General features: G+C 41.8%; 1 protein-coding gene across 10 annotated transcripts in view; it reads right to left on the bottom strand.

Moving 5' to 3' along the window:
- The window catches only part of PPFIBP1 (PPFIA binding protein 1), a 184433-nt gene that overhangs the window by 106750 nt on the left and 59975 nt on the right, over positions 1 to 17708 (bottom strand). The gene's annotated exons all lie outside the window — the stretch shown is intronic.

Below are 17708 nucleotides of genomic sequence, written 5' to 3'. Positions count from 1 at the left end.
CTTTTTGATAGCCCCTATTCTACAATCCCCATGAGCTATTTTTTTCCCAATAAACAAAATACATATTCTTGTTATCCATGTCTTCTGCACCCAGCTCAAGATGTTGGCTCAGGCTGAAAGTTTATATGTTGGCCCAAAGTCGGAAATATATTCTCTGGGAAGTTTCAGTATTATCATCCTTCCTAATTTGAAGGCATCCTTTCCCTCCTCTCCCCACTTCTTTCTGTATTTCACCCTACTTCACTTTATATATTTTAACCTATTTTATCATTCATCCAAATCCCCACTTTCAGAAGGCAGCAGTCAACCCATCAAATTCCCAACATGGCAGGATGGCTTTGGTTGAACCTGCAGGACTCAAGCAAGTGGCAAAGGATACCAAGTCCCTGAGGAAGCTAAGTTCAATTGGCTGTTTCAGGCGTCCAAGGCGGCGGATCTGATGTTCCCAGAAGACCTGACTGGTTCTAGTACACCTTGCCTTGGCTACAATAAGTAGCCCACTTAGGAGGAGTGCGAGGATTGGGAATGCCTAACTTTCCTTATTCATAAGATGGGGAAGGTAATAATACAGACTTCATAAGGTTGTTGTGAGAATTAATGAGATAATGCAAGCACTTGAATATATCATTACTAATGTTATTGCTATTATTCATTCTCCTGAGGATATTCCCAGAAGCCCTGATCCAAGGAACATCCAAGAGTGAGAGCTGAAGAGTCAATTCTCATTGAAATATTTCCCACACAGAAGCAATATTTACAAAAAGTTATGGGTTTCAGCAGACCTTGACTCAACCAAGTTCCCTCCCAGTCCATTCCCCACTGTGCCCTCTGAAACTCCTTTACAATGGTCACTAAACTTTCCAATAAATGTCAACTTCTTTGAGGAAGGCTGTAATCACACTTTTAGCCCCTATTATTGTTATCACCTCACCTCCCAGGTACCACCACCATCCTCCTTATTCACCCTCAGGTTTACTCAAGAGCTCTCCTTCAGCTTTTGCTACCACCCTATAGGAACTTCAGAGTTCATATGATTCTTTGGTTTCAAATTCCTTCCTTTCCAGAATTTTAATTTCTTTATCTCTTCCTTCCTCTCTTTTTTCCTTCCTTCCACAAAGCTTAGCACATAGGAGCACAAGATAATTTTCTACCTTACAAAAAACAAAGCAAAAACAAATTCAATCCTTGAGCTCCAGCTGGCTTATTATTTAAGATATAAAGCCATGTAAACATATGACTATAAAGGATTATGGCGGGTAATACAATAGTTTGTACACGGTCCATACTGACTACTAAACAATAATCAATTCAACATAGGGAGGTTGATTTTACAAGGTTTCATATATGAGGTTGCTTGAGTCACAAAGGTAGAGGACTTTAGAAACTGGCATGGAGTTAAGGTGTGCGATCCTGGCTGGTTACACATGAGAGACACTGGGGAGGATATTGTCCCAGGAAAGGCAGCACCATGGGAAGGAAGGAATCAAAGAGCAGGGCCTTCTTAGCAGTATATGCTCATGGTCACACCCTGAATCTCTGCACAGCCAGACTCCTCACTTTATCCACCTCTCTGAGAATATTTCCCATTCAACTAGCTCACGTGTATGCCCTCCGCCACCTTCAGCTGCTCTTTGACTTCACCAAGACTTTGAGTCCCATTACCCTACCCGTTCCATGACTTTCATTCACCTCCTTCCAGATATAACCTTTGCCCCTCCTTCCCAAGCCATGGCATATCCACCACATCTACTAGCATTCACAGGCCTGCCCTTTTCTTCTCCCAGCTCGTCTGTTAATCTATACTCTCCAAATTCCCCAGCAGAACAACTGTCTTGCTTCTCATAAGAGCCAATACACAAACATAGGAATTACCTTCTCCGTTCCCTGGAGAATTCCCCCAATGCCTTCTCAAGTCCACATTGCCTGGGGCACTCATCCTTAAAGACCCTGCTCTAGGGCTGCTATGAGGCCAAGACTAATTCTTCCAGTTGACATGGTCAACTTTACTTAAGCTGTCCCCCAGTCCCTACCCTCACACCATGACTTGTACTTTTCAGCTCTCTTGATATGGCTATTTACCTACAGACTCCGACCTCTTGAGGGCAAGCACCAGGTCTCGGTTCCTTTTCACTGCAAGATCTTAACACAGTGTCTGGTACAGAGTGATCTCTCTGTCTCTATATAATCTTTTTTAATGATTTGAATATGTCCTATTTCTCTTTTTTCCTACACAGTTTTCTTTAAAAATGAAATACAACAGCTTAGAGTTGCTATTCCTTAAGTCAAAAGTCACTGGCCAGCAGGGGTTAAGAGCAGGAAAGGAGAGTTAGGGGGGAGACAGGAAGAAGAGAAAATGTTAATCTGTGAAAAGTCAAGTGAGGTGGCTTGACCTTGATTGAGAAACCTAAGACCAGAGGAATTGAGCAACTAATTTGAAAATTTAATTCAACAAATATACATGGAGCCTTACTGTTGCTTTAACCAGACACCATGATACGCCTAAAAGAAAGATGACATCTCCTACCGTCATGGCGTTTGTAACCAGTCTTGTTGCTTGCTCAATTCTTTCTCTAGTAATTAAGTCAACCTCTAAGAAAAACTCACTCAAAAACTCACTTTAAGATTGCCCACACTGAATAAGAAGCCCTGTTCATTTGTAAGATTTCTGACATATTTGTGTTTATTTTTCAGTGTTGTATAAACCTGTTTGACAAGTATGAACCCACCTCTACGATTCAAGCAATGCACTTTACAAGCCTTTGTAATAAATATTTTTTATAAAGAATTGGAATACTAAATATTCCTTGGGGTTTTTGTGCTACATCTTAGAAAGTGAGTCAAAGTGTTTGAAAATAGGAACTATTTCAGTACCTCCTCATTTATTACAGTGTCAAATATGCTATGAAGCTCTTAGCTACATGCCAACCTAGGACCAGGTTCTCTGCTCTGTGTCGTGTCCAAAGGGCTAGTGGAGGCCACTACACACCAAGTGGACTGACAGCAAACTGGGCGTGGCCATGGAGAGACTCTGGCTTTGCAGAAACCTCAAGATTCTAGGAGAATGACTGCGCTTGCCGGGCACATGCCAGTCTAATTCCTTCAAGTGAATTGCTCAACCTTGAGACCCATAAAGTTCAGATGCTTGAATTAGCGAGGTTTTGCCTTAAATATTCATATTCTGGAATCTATAACAACACCATAATATAAGCCAGCATGCAGGGTAAGAAATTATCAAACAGATGCAAAGAGTATTCAGCTGTCTCCAAACACAGAATTGGGATAGGTTAATGTAAATTTTATAGACCATCTCATGCCACACCAATTTTTCACTCAGCAAGCTCTCAGTGAGAGAAAAAAGTGTGTGATCATACTATACCAGCAAAATATGGGCAAGTCATTTTTCCAGACTTAAAGAACATAATGTGAAAATTCATGGCTCAAAAGGATGCAGGAGTCCAAGGTCTACCTGGTCACAAAAATAGTGTCCAAGATCCTCTTATAAAACAATGAAAAGAAAAATAAAGCAAATTATAAATGAATTCATAGAGAGTGCTGATAATTACCCCTATATTTAAGAATAGTTTTGTTTAGGCAGGAGGGATAGTTACATGCTTCAAAAATAGGTCTTTTCATTATGAATTGCAAGCAGGAGAACTGATACTGCATGCCGGGTACTCTCTAATCTCAAGATGGATGGGGGGAGTTCTCAACTGCACTGCCCAGAGTCAAGCTTTTCCTGCTACCCCTTACTACCGCAACAAAGAGAACAACACTCTGCTTTCAAAAGTGAAATAAGATCCTCATCAGATAACACTGAGTCACTGAGTGAGTCAGTCATGAGCAAGGCAGGTATAAAAGCCTTAGGATAAATCTTAAAAGAATTATAAGCCTAGATCAAGAAACACCCCCCCCCACTACACAATTTCTGTTTACTATCCCAACTTTTATAGGAATTTCATGGCTTTGATGCCCATTTGATTTCAATCTAACATGCTTTATAAAGAACCATTGAGCGTTTTCAAATCGGAGGGCAAACATCAATATCTTTTCAGATTGTGGCTGGGTTGAATGAAAATTCGTCTCATGATTATTGAATTCTCTCAGTCTAGAAGGAAATCAGAATGGCAAATTACTTTGTTTTTCCTCATCTGCATCATAAATCCTTAATAAATCTTAAGGATTTATTATTTTAAGGGCAAATCCCCGAAACTAAAAGACACACACTCTCTCTCTCTCCTAGAACTTTACTATACACCCACTCACAAAGAAAAAACTTCAGACATTTAAAATATTAATATATTTTTGGAGAGTTGCTTACAAGTTTCCCTTTCATCAACTCCTCTGCCATCTGTCTTTGGGGCCTAGATTTTTCCCAAATAGGGATGGGAATGAGAAGGAGAATGTTTCTCCAGTAAAGTGACTTTCAAAAATTCAGTTAGTACCATATTGCAACCACCAACATAGTAACTGATTCACATAAGGATCAAAGATGAATGCGAAAACCATTGGGTGAATAACTGACTGTCGAGGAACAAGATATGCACATGGTCCCCAAGAATTACCCCACAGATGACTTATTAGTGATTAAGGGATTAGGTACCTTTACAATGGAGAGGTCCAGTGAACACCAACTTAATCCAATGATTAAATTTAGCCTAACCACCACCCTGTACCTTCTAAAGAGAAGCAGTGTATTTTTGCTAGCAATGTTTAATCTAAATTTAATCACTAGGAAACCAATGGATGAACCCAGATTGAAAGACATACTTCTAGACAACTATCTCACTTTCCAAACATGTTAATGTCATGAAATGAAAAATAAGAGAAAACAAAAAAAGCAGGGAGACAAGATAGTTCAAAAAAGCGATTAGGGGGCTTCCCTGGTGGCGCAGTGATTGAGAGTCCGCCTGCTGATGCAGGGGACATGGGTTCGTGCCCCGGTCCGGGAGGATCCCACATGGGAGCGGCTAGGCCCGTGAGCCGTGGCCGCTTAGCCTTCGCGTCCGGAGCCTGTGCTCCGCAACAGGAGAGGCCGCAATAGTGAGAGGCCCGTGTACCGCAAAAAAAAAAAAAAAAAAGAGAGAGACTAGGGCTTCTCTGGTGGCGCAGTGGTTGAGAGTCTGCCTGCCGATTCAGGGGACGCGGGTTCATGCCCTGGTCCAGGAAGATCTCACATGCTGCAGAGCGGCTGGGCCCGTGAGCCGTGGCCGCTTAGCCTTCGCGTCCGGAGCCTGTGCTCCGCAACACGAGAGGCCGCAATAGTGAGAGGCCCGCGTACCGCAAAAAAAAAAAAAAGACTAAAGAGACATGACAACCAATTGCTATTTACCATCCTTACTGAATCTTTCAAATCTACAAAACTACCATAAAAGGTATTTTTTAACAGTTGGACAAGTCTGAATGGGGACTGTATATTAAGCCCTTCGAAACAGTCCAAGAAAAAAAACACAAAATGGAGAGAAAATGAGAAAACAAAGATGGGGAAAAGGTTAAGAAAAACTCCAGTAAGTAGGGAATCCAGATCTCTGCTACTAAAATATTGTATTTGCTATTCTTGTGTGATAGTAACGTCTTAAAGATGTACATATTTAAAGCATTAAAATTTTTACTCTAAACAAAACTTAGGTATTAATCTGATTTCTCAAGTGGTATAAACTGAGCAATTCTTTAATCTGGATTCATTCATCCTGGCACCTGCCTTTGGATTTACCACTGGATTTAAGGAATTTTCAGTCTCATGGGTTAATAAATATTCATCCCCTAAGTCCCTCTAACTGTAAAAAGACAAATTAGTGCAGTTGAAAGAAGATTAGCATCTAAGCACTTTTAAAAAAACATTTCAAATTTCAGGAGTTTATTTAGCTTTTGTAAGAGTAATTTTGCCCAATGCAGAGCCAGGGTCTCTGCCCTCAAACTATCCACAGTTTTCAAGGCCTGGATGTCTCACATTTACTTTCAAAAGAACTTCTTGGACATTTTCTATGCTTCTCACAAATCAAGAACAGTTTGCCACTTACAATACTAACAATTCCTACAAATTGTTTTGACATTTCCTTTTATTTTGAGTGGTGCTAGATTGTTCTGCTTCTTCCAGCCTAAGAAGTAGCATAAGCCTAAAGTCACCATATAATGCATTGAACATCCTGAGGGACTTTTGAGAGAAGAGGGTGCTACCATAGTCCTTTTTAACCTTTTATGGAGCATGCCTTTTATATGATTAAAGCTACAGATTTTCTCTTAAACAAATGCACACATTCATATATACTAAACACTTTGCAAACAATTCAGAAAGTTCACAGACTCTCTGAATCCTATGCTTTAATCCCAGATTCAAAACCCAAGTTCTTAAATAAAACTTCCTGGCTTCAAATCCCAGGTCCACTGCTTATTTGCAGTGGATCCTGGGGAAGTTGCTTAAGCTCTCTGGGCTTTCCATTTGATCTTTAAAATGTGATGCTCTTGGGTTGGCCAAAAAGTGCCTTCGGTTTTTAAGTAAAAATAAAAGACACATTTTTCATTTTCACCAAGAACTTTATTTATTTATTTATTTATTTATTGTAGAATAGAGGGTTTTTAAAACTTTTTTTAAAATTTTATTTATTTAGTTAGTTAGTTAGTTAGTTTTGGCTGCATTGGGTCTTTGTTGCTGCGCTAGGGCTTTCTCTAGTTGCGGTGAGCAGGGGCTACTCTTTGTCGTGGTGCGCAGGCTTCTCATTGCAGTAGCTTCTCTTGCTGCAGAGCACGGGTTCTAGGCATGTGGGCTCAGTAGTTGTGGCTTGCGGGCTCTGGAGCGCAGGCTCGGTAGTTGTGGCTCACAGGCTTAGTTGCTCCGTAGCATGTGGGATCTTCCCAGACTAGGGATTGAACCCATGTCCCCTGCATTGGCAGGCGGATTCTTAACCACTGCGCCACCAGGGAAGTCCCACCAAGAACTTTAGTGAATAACGTATTCACCCTTTTGTTCCACTACCTTCTGCCATTTTTCAGGTAACTCCATAATCCCATCTTCCCAAAACTTTTTATCTTTTTGAGCAAAGAATTGTTCCAGGTGCTTTTTACAGTCTTCGAGAGAATTGAAATTTTTTCCATTAAGAGAATTTTGTACAGACCTAAAATAAATGGAAATCCAAAGGTGCAATGTTTGGTGAATACGGCAGATGAATCAGAACTTCCCAGCCAAGCTGTAACAGTTTTTGCCTGGTCATCAAAGAAACATGCGGTCTTGCGTCAACCTGATGGAAGATTATACGTTTTCTGTTGACTAATTCCGGATGCTTTTCATCAAGTGCTGCTTGCAGTTGGTCTAATTGGGAGCGGTACTTGTTGGAATTAATCGTTCGGTTTTCCAGAAGGAGCTCATAATAGAGGATTCCCTTCCAATCCCACCATATACACAATATCATCTTCTTTGGATGAAGACCGGCCTTTGGTGTTGGCTGGTGGTGGTTCATTTCGCTTGCCCCACGATCTCTTCCGTTACACATTATTGTACAGTATCCATTTTTCATCACCCGTCACAATTTCTTTTAAAAATGGAGGGACTTCCCTGGTGGTCCAGTGGTAAAGAATCAACCTTCCAATGTACGGGATGCGGGTTCGATCCCTGGTTGGGGAACTAAGATCCCACATGCCGCAGAGCAACTAGGCCCATGCACCACAACTACTGAGTCTGGGCACCTCAACTAGAGAGCCTGTGTGCCAAAACCTACAAGCCCATGCACACTGGAGCCCGCATGCCACAACCAGAGAGAGAAAAACCTGCATGCCACAACTAGAGAAAAGCCCGCACGCCACAACTAAAGAGAAGCCCACACGCCACAACTAAAGAGAAGCCCACACGCCACAGCGAAAGATCCCCCATGCCACAACTAAGACCCGATGCAGCCAAATATAAAAAATAAGTAAATAAAAGTAAAATGAAATAAAAATAAAAATGGAACGTTTCTGTTACGTTTAGAGAATCGCATGCAGAAATATGGTCAAGAAGGTTTTTTTCACTTAACTTATGTGGAACCCACACATCAAAGAGACGAACATAACCAAGCTTGTGCAAATGATTTTCACCACTTGATTTGGATATTTTCACTATGTCAGCTATCTCCCACGCGGTGCAACGCTGATTGTTCTCCATTAATGTCTCCATTTGATCGCTAGCAACTTCAACTGGTCTACCCAACCATGGAGCATTGTCCAGCGAGAAATGTCCAGCAGAAGACTTCACAAACCACTTCTGACCCGTTCGATCAGTCACAGAACCTACACACACTGCACAAATTTTATTTTTTTGCGTTTCAGTTGCGTTTTTACCTTTTTTGAAATAATAAAGCATAATATGCCAAAAATGTTGCGTTTTTCCTCCATCTTCAATATTAAAATGGCTACACAAAAATTCACCAATTTTGGGCTTCCCTGGTGGCACAGTGGTTGAGAGTCCGCCTGCCGATGCAGGGTACATGGGTTCGTGTCCCAGTCCGGGAAGATCCCACATGCCATGGAGCAGCTGGGCCCATGAGCCATGGCCGCTGAGCCTGCGCGTCCGGAGCCTGTGCTCCTCAACGGGAGAGGCCACAACAGTGAGAGGCCCATGTACCGCAAAAAAAAAAAAAAAAAAAATCATCCATTTTGATGTCTTTTTAATTTTTATTTTATTTTTTTTGTTTGTTTTTGTGGTACGCGGGCCTCTCACTGTTGTGGCCTCTCCCGTTGCGGAGCACAGGCTCCGGACGCGCAGGCTCAGCGGCCATGGCTCACGGGCCCAGCCGCTCCGCGGCATGTGGGATCTTCCCGGATCGGGGCACGAACCCGTGTCCCCTGCATCGGCAGGCGGACTCTCAACCACTGCGCCACCAGGGAAGCCCTTGATGTCTTTTTTTTAATGCACGCTGATATGACAGCTGTCACATAGAATCTAACAAAATTGTTTCTAATGAAGTTAAAGACAACTAAATGCTACTAGAGCCATCTTACGGAAAAATCCGGATGAACCTTTTGGCTGACCCCATAATAGTACTAACTTCAAATTGCTATGGTGAGGATTTAGTAAAAGTGTCTGACACCTAGTAAAAGCTTGTAATTTTTAGCCACTGCCCTTCCTGTCATATACCTCCTTTGCTTTGAAAATTTGCATGGCTCCTAATGACCACAGAATTAATTCCAAGCAAACTGCCATTACATTTCCCTCCATCAGATTATGATGTGCCTTCCCAGTCTTATTTAACAATCCTCCACCCTCGCCCCCATGCTCCCTGCAGTACTTGTCCCCTGCTGCTGCTCCCTGTACTTTCCTGCCTCAGTGCCTTTGCTTATACTGTTCCCTCCCCTTGGAACTGCCCTAACCATGCTACTACTCCTTCCATCTGCCTTGCCACCTACCTACTCCCAACTGCACCCTTCAAGGCTCAGGTTAGATCCAAGCTCTTCTATGGAACTGAGCAGGTTGGAAATAAGTTTCTCCTTCCTTTGTCCTAACCATGGCTCTAACTGCAGCTAAGTGTACATTTTATCCTGTTTTACAGAAATGCGCTTCCACAACTTTCTCTCCCACTAGACAAAAGCCCCTGTGTTCTGCTTATCTTTTCACGCTCCAAAGCCCCTGGCCCAGTTTCTTGTACATAGTAGCTCCACGATAAATACTTGGTGAAATGAATCGTTAATCTGCAGGAAATAATTGAAACAGATAATATCTGAAATTGAATGTCATTTCCTCTCACATAAAATTTCACTAGCTTCTACTTCAATTAAGTCGAGTCCCCGGATGTTTATATTGGGGGCCAGGGAGTGTGGCACGGTGTAGGTGTTTCCTGAGTGGAAAAGCTCAGTTTTGTACAACAGACAAAGCTACTTAACAAAAGGGCAGCCACAGCTTTCTACTTGCCTTAGTAGAAACTGATAGTCTATCCTCTCTTTTTTGTTTAAAAAGACGTTTTAAGCCTTCTTATTTCCTTTAGGTAATGTTTAGATGCATTCACTCATTCAAATACGTTTACTGACATTAACATGCTAGAGGCTGTGCACAAAGGTGAGTATCACAGACCCTTCCTCTGCAGAGCTCACACCTGGGGAGAGACAGGCACCTTGCCAGACGTAGCACAGGGGCTGTGATTTGAGCTAGAGCTGAAAGGAAGAGCTGGGCGAAGGAGCAGACAACACTACCAGAGGGGACAGGCTATGCAATGGCCACAAGTCCTAAAAGGCACGCTTGGGATCCAGTGATTAGTCCGGTTTAGCTTGAGCACAGGGTGTACTTCAGCGCGATGGTTAAGAAATTGAAGTCTGAGGTGCAGGGATGGAGCCAGGTCACTACGGAGCTTTGAATTATTTCTTATGGGGAGAATGGAGTTTTTGAAGCAAGAGGTTGAGATGAACAAATCTATGTTCTAGAGGGAAGTTTCTAATAACAGCAGTGTGGGAGTGGGGCTGAAGTGGAGAGAAGTTGGTATCAAGAATGTTAGAGGGGGCTTCCCTGGTGGCGCAGTGGTTGAGAGTCCGCCTGCTGATACGGGGGATATGGGTTCGTGCCCCGGTCCGGGAAGATCCCACATGCTGCGGAGCGGCTGGGCCCGGAGCCATGGCCACTGAGCCTGCGCGTCTGGAGTCTGTGCTCCGCAACGGGAGAGGCCACAGCAGTGAGAGGCCCGCGTACCGCAAAAAAAAAAAAAAAAAAAGAATGTTAGAGAAAAAAATCCTGCCAGGCTCCATGGTGAGATGGAAGAAAGAGTCCAGTGCAGTTCCAGCCCTTAAGTAGTTTTCTCAAAACGTTTGGTGGTCCTCCTGTTCCATCCTCAGGCCCAGCTGCAATACCCTCCATGCTACACCGGCTCTGACATTACTCTCTCTGACAGTGAGTAAGCATTTACTTGAGTTCATTTAATGAACACAGTGGAAATTATCTAAGGTGAAAAGATACATCAGATTCATATTGTGCCCTCAAGTGCCCAGGCACCAGGGAGCAGATTTCTCCTGGCTCATTCTGTCATTTCTTTATTTATTATTCATTCACTTGCTGAGGTCCCACTATGTGTTGGCCATTATTACCCTTCATACCAAGGACATGGGGATACACAAGATGTTGTTCCTATTCTACAGATGTTCAAAGTGAGGGCAGAAGTGTTAACTGTCATTTATTCAACAAAAGGAATTAATTGGCCTTCATCTTATATGAAGCTGTCTAAAAATGTGTTCTGGATATTGGTCACAATAGTAACTTGTAACTCATTTTTACCTTAAATGATTGGCTTTCTACATGAACTGTATAGCTGGGCTGAGGAGGGTTCCTGCTACAATGTCTGGGATTACTTTGCTTATATTATACAGTAGATGTCTGTGAAATTGCCCACTCACTAAAATTTATTTGTAACCCCAACATCAGTATCAGTGGCACTTTTGCAGTTGTTCACGGCCGTGTACAGAGTGGCAAAAAATTTGAGTGCCCGTGTGCATGGTCCCAGCTGAGGTCAAACAAGGCAATGCTCTGCCTTCTCGCTTCAGCTTAGCTCTCCTACTATAAATAAGTGTCCTTTTCATGGGCTATCCTGTGCCATGTTTTTCATATTTCTGTGCTTCTGGTTGGTGATTTCAGTGTTTAAAACGGTCCCCAAGCATGAGGCTGAAGTGCTGTTTAGTGTTTCTGAATGCAAGAAGGCTGTGAGGTGCCTTGTGGAGAAAATGCATGTGTTAGGTAAGCTTAGTTCAAGCATGAGTTATCGTGCTGTTCATCGGGAATTCAATGTTAATGTATCAGCACCATTAAATAAGGTCCCTTTAAATGGAAGCAAGGTTATGTATTGGTCAGTTGTGAAGATGCTGTGACAGAAGCTCACAGGAACCTAAGCCTGTGAATCCCCTAGGAGCAATGGTTCCGTAGGCACTAATTCAGCATTTTGGTGACTTTACAGAATGCCACTACTGCAACAAACAAGAATCAGCTGCCTTCTGTCAGGTCAAGAGTGCAGAGAACACACTGAGTTTTTCTCAGTTCTACCTCCTGAGGATTCAGGAATGCCACAGAGGGAGGAAACAGAAATCACTTTCTGCTAAGTGAACTAAGTCAGACAGAGAAAGACAAATACCGCATGATCTCACTCATATGTCCAACCTAAACAACAGACAAACAGAATAAAATGAAAACAGACTCATAGATACAGAGAACAAATAGGTGGTTGCCAGAAGGGAGGGTGATGTGGAGGTGGGTGAAATAGGTGAAGGGGATTAAGAGGTACAAACCTCCAGTTATATAACAAACAAGTCATGGGGAATATGGTCAGTATTATACAGCATAATATATACAGAATAAGGAATATGGTCAATATTATTATAATAACTTTGTACAGGGATCAATGTTTATTAGGCTTATGATGGTGATCACTTCATAACATATGCAAATGTCAAACCATTTTGTAATATACCTGAAACTAATGTAATATTGTATGTCAAATGTATTTCAATTTTTTTTTTAAAGACAAAAAAACAAATTACTTTCTGGGTCCTGTAACACTTCAGTAGAATTAGTTGGTATTTCCTGTCCCTGTAAAGTCACTTAGACACAGTCTCACAAAGAAGGTCAACATAAATGGGTGTTTTGGTATCACCGTCTTCTCTTGGGTGAAAACTTTATGCTTAAAGTCTGATACTCCTTGAAGACCACCTATTTCCTGCTTGATACTTAGTCTTTTGACAACTCCAACAATCTGGGTAAAAGGCCCCTGAAAGGGGTGTGCTGTGCCAGACCTCAGACAAGATCAATGTAGACCCTGAAGAACCAAAAACCCACTTTTCTAACCAAATAATCCATTCTTTAATTTCTAAAAATTTATAAACAATAAGACTATTCAAGTCTCACCAAATTATCCAAGACTTTTGAGAATGCCCCCAGAATCCCATGTTTCCCTTTGTAATCTCAAGCAGGAAACAACTCCCGGACGTCAGTGTACTAAGAAGCCAGCTTCCCTACTCCAGGAATTCCATGCCTTTGAACCAGAAGCATTAATGGAGAATTCCATCCTGTCTTCTTGACTCTTTCCCAAGGTTGAGATAGTGTTTATTTGTTAAACAAAACAGTCATCCAAACACAGATCTGTTGAAATGCTTCCAAGCAAGATGAGAGGCCAAGGCAAGGAGGAGGAACAGCTAATCAGAGACCAAGGGCAAGAAAAGCTGGGTCCAAAATAAATATAGTACAAAATGCCCAGAATAGCCCAGAACGACAGCTGATGCCCTTTTCTTCTAAAATCTCTTAATATCACAGAATCAAATGGACCAAATATTTAAAGCCAAGCATATAACTACTACCATGAAGGTAAAGGAATAAAGTAAAAACAAACATACAAACAAGAAAAGATGATGGCACAACAACAACTTGTGTTTTGAAATACAAACTAAAACACAGACAGCAAATACAATTTACTGTACCTCATTTAGGAGTTGGTCGTCGGCAAGGGATTACGCCTCAGTTCAAGGTAATTGTTACAGGAAGCTGTCAAGGCTAGTTCAAACTTTGAAAGCAACCGTCGTATTTCTAAGGAGATAGCATATATTATTTTTTGCCTGAAGCTTAAATGAATCCTGGTACAATGCCTGTGAATTGCCACACCCCTAATTTAAGTCTCCTCTTGGTTGGAGCAGCTCTGGGCCATGATCTGACAAGGAGAGGCTAGCATTATGGACGCAAGGAACACTGACCACACCCTTCCAACCTCATTTCTGTGATTATAATGCACAAAGCCTTGCTACTGCTAAACAATGGATTTAAGAATGGCTGAAAACCCTTCTCCCACTTCTTTACTCCCAAAGCGATGGAGACCCTGGCTAACTGAAATTCTGGTGCCAGAACCCAGATTTCCCCAGAATACCACAATATTAAACCACAGATCCACTAAGCGGGAGTCAGAATTCCCGCAACCCTCTTCCTCCTTAAAACACTGCTGAGACTACATACGTAAGTGCCATTAGAGATGCTAAGCCCTCCTCATTAACTGCGGAAATGCATGGCGACTTGAGAGAAACACACACCACCTGTGCAGCTACAAGCCAGCGTGTATGTACGCCCACACACACATGCTCCCTACGTATTTTGATTATTTAGACGTGTAAACATTTCCTGCTCTCTGTCAACAGTTACACTCTTGCATATCTGTATTAAGGAGAAAAAAAGTCAAAGGCACTGACTACCAGTTTTCCAAGAGGTGAGGAGAAAAGAAAACAACCGAGAATAAAAAGATGGCTACGACTCCGGCAAGTTAAGCAAAGAGCTTCAAGCAGCCCTCAAACTCCATCCACACGCTCACACACATGGAAGCGTCTGCTTGAAGGAAGAGTTCTAACAGCCCAACTAAATCTCCATTTGATTGTAAAGGTGATCTTAGACATTTGGTGAGAGAGAGAGAGAGAACTAAAGGGAAGAAGAATAAAAAGGAAAAGGTTTCGTAAATTTCATGAAGAAAAGAAATTCATTTATGTATTATCTCAGGTTATGATGAATCAATGAAGCACAAGACAAAACCACATATGTGACACATGATTCCAAACAAGATAGCCATCCCCAAGCAGTATTTTCAGAATGTTCAGTTCAAATTGCCTAGAATAAAGGATGTTTGGTTCAAGACACACAGTCAGGAGATAGAAAACTTCAAACCCCATGTAATAATTAAAGTGATAGAGACTGCAGGAAGGGTATGGACAAAGGGCACAAAGGGACAGAGCTGTGCTGGATGCTGTTCTTTGGGGACGATGCTATCTCAGTGGCTACAAATCGCCTGCTTAGAAACCACTGCACGACCAGGTGGAGTGATCGTGTGGGCAGGCCCGAGTACCGTCCTGCACATTCCCACAGCCTTCCTCGGCCTAATGAAGAGGAGGCCGTGCTGAGGGCCCACTTCATTCCTGTGCCTGGGTCCATTCCACCTCAAGGTGGTATAACCAGACAGCTTTCACCACCGTCACCCGTGATCTCAAGAACCATTACCACATGGGAGAGACCAGGGTGTTGCCTGCACCCTAGGCAAATGATATTTCTTCTACTTGTCAGTTGCCAGAACATCTAAATGTCTTAAAGTACAAACATTCCAAAGTTCTAAGAGGATAGAGGTAAGAACTTAAAAGTAATTATTAAGTGATAACACTGTTTAGTAGTTAATCTTATTTTATTAATTCAGTTGAATCCATTAAATCATTTCAATGCTAGTTTTTTGTTTTCGTTTTTGTTTTTGTTTTGCGGTACACGGGCCTCTCACTGTTGTGGCCTCTCGCATTGTGAAGCACAGGCTCCGGATGCGCAGGCTCAGTGGCCATGGCTCACGGGCCCAGCCGCTCCACGGCATGTGGGATCTTCCCAGACCAGGGCACGAACCCATGTCCCCTGCATCGGCAGGCGGACTCTCAACGACTGCGCCACCAGGGGAGCCCTCAATGCTAGTTTTTAGATATCATTTTTAATAAATAATTTCTTCAACAACTGGAACCACAAAACGTATCCAAATTTTGTGATACTCCCAACTGTGGGACTGTACCATGAGAACTGAGAATTTAAATAGAGACATGAGATAAGGCCAAAGGCAGCTTTCATAATCCAGCTATGCCATATATTTAAATTCAATGTCTTGAATATTTATTTATGTAGTTTAACATAAATATAAACATCCTTTGATGAACAAAGCAAGTGTATGAGAGCTGGTTAAAGTAAATGTCAGTGTGAAAATACATTGATATATACTCATATAGCCTGCACAACAGTCTGGTCATTTGTTTTTTATTTGCTGTGACGTTCACTATTTTGTGAACTTAGGTCATATCTTAAAACTACTCCTTCCCCTACTATCATAAAAACCAAAATCTGCTGTCACAGAACTTCTGACCTGGGGCAAACCCATGAAGGAATATAGCATTCAGAAAAATACAGCTACACCTCAAACTTGATATTATTACATTTACAGAATTCACAGAATCTTCCTCTGCCTCAAAGTCTCAGTCTAACTTTCTCATTTTACAGATGAGAAAACTGAGACCCAGGATTAATAATACACCTGAAGTCCCAAAGCTAATTTGTAGAGAAGTCAGAACTAGAATTTCAGAGTCTTGGGTCAAATGTTGTCTTTGACTCAACTCACTCTAAAAGTTTCCTTTTTAGAACACTAGATTATTCATTCGTTAGATCATAATCACACTGAGGGCAAAATCAAGCTTAATCTACACCATTTGCCCCAATATCTAGTCCAAAATTCATCAACAAGTGGAAAGATGTCCCCAACCACAGCCAGTTGGAATGGACACACTATACCAGCTGTGGTCTGTAGTGAATCACCCACAGAGCCTCTCACCAAAGCTCCTTGGTACATAAGGACACTTGTTTGCAAAATGCCTCACAAGAATTGACAGTGTAGTATATAAAATTATGAACTTCCTTTGTGCAAAATAACCCAGCTTTCCTGTGAATCTCAGCTCCCCTGGTCTCTTCCTGAACTAATGGAGTAAAACAGTTCCAACGACCAAGAGTGTCTTCACTGACACACCCTGGAGAGGGACCTGCCAAGGACACACAGACAAATGTTTCTCTTCCTCTTCCCTCTGAGTTTCAGTTTAAGGTGGCACAAGTAGGAAAATACTTTTGTTAGTGTTCACCATACTTAAAAAAAAAAAAACACTAAGTTAATCTCATATTTAAAAAAAATAATCTGAAAACTTCTAAGTATCACATACAGAGTCAAATGGGTAATATCAGTAATAATAACAATCAGAAAAATAATAAGAATATTGGTTATTATTTTTAGTGCCAGTGCAATGCACCCAGCAGCACACTCCTGACACTACAGAAGTAAATTGTCACAGGAAACCTATAAGGTAGGTGTGTCCATATCCCCATTTTACAGATAAGGAAGCTGGCACAGAGACTTCACAGGGAAAGAAAGTAGGGCTGCGATCTGAACACAGAACAGTCTCCCGCAAAGCCCACATGCTCACATCCTGTATTTGTTTGAAAAATACATTTATTCTTAGTTTGGTAACTTTACTAAGTTCGTTCTTGACTCAAGATTCATACTTTAGGGACTGGTTTTTCAAAGCTTCCTTAAAACAAAAGTTAGACTTAATAAAGTTCTTCAAAAAAATGCTTTGAGAGCTCCAGCCTGCCTGCCCAGATCAATTTTTATTTCTCTGTTCATCTCCTAAACTCTTCAGGGCTCTGAAGCTGATTCTTCCTCTGGGTTGTCACTTGTCCAAGCTCTTGACCTGGCTGATGAAATATCCTAACCGTTTCTAGGGGGGCCCAGACACATCTGTCTTCCAGATCTATTTTCTCTTTTTGTCTGTAATCCCTTCCTGAACCCAACCGAAGCCCTCCTCAGTCAGGGGGGCAAAACCTTACCACATCACACACATATAAGAGCGCGCTTCCAGCCAGCCACACCTCCAAGAGTAATCTATGTTCCTAACCAGCATGCTTAGAACATCACGCTGAAGCAGACACATCACCTGTCTACCTAAAATCAACTTGTCTGCTTGTAAAGATGTTTACTTCAACATTATTTCACAGGGCTGCTGAATCCAAATTACTGAGTTGTCCCTGACCAAAATACCATCATCGCCAAAAGATATGCATAAAAATACTCATTGGAGCACTATTTATAATACACCCAAACTGGAAACTACCGAAATGGCCAGCAACTATAAAATAAACATATAATTGAATACCATGATAGTAAGGAAAATGAAAAAAGTAA

The sequence above is a fragment of the Mesoplodon densirostris genome, chromosome 11 (assembly GCF_025265405.1).
Source record: "Mesoplodon densirostris isolate mMesDen1 chromosome 11, mMesDen1 primary haplotype, whole genome shotgun sequence".
NCBI classification, from domain to species: domain Eukaryota; kingdom Metazoa; phylum Chordata; class Mammalia; order Artiodactyla; family Ziphiidae; genus Mesoplodon; species Mesoplodon densirostris.
Note: the sequence above shows the minus strand (reverse complement) of the source record. Positions and strands in the feature narration are given on the sequence as shown.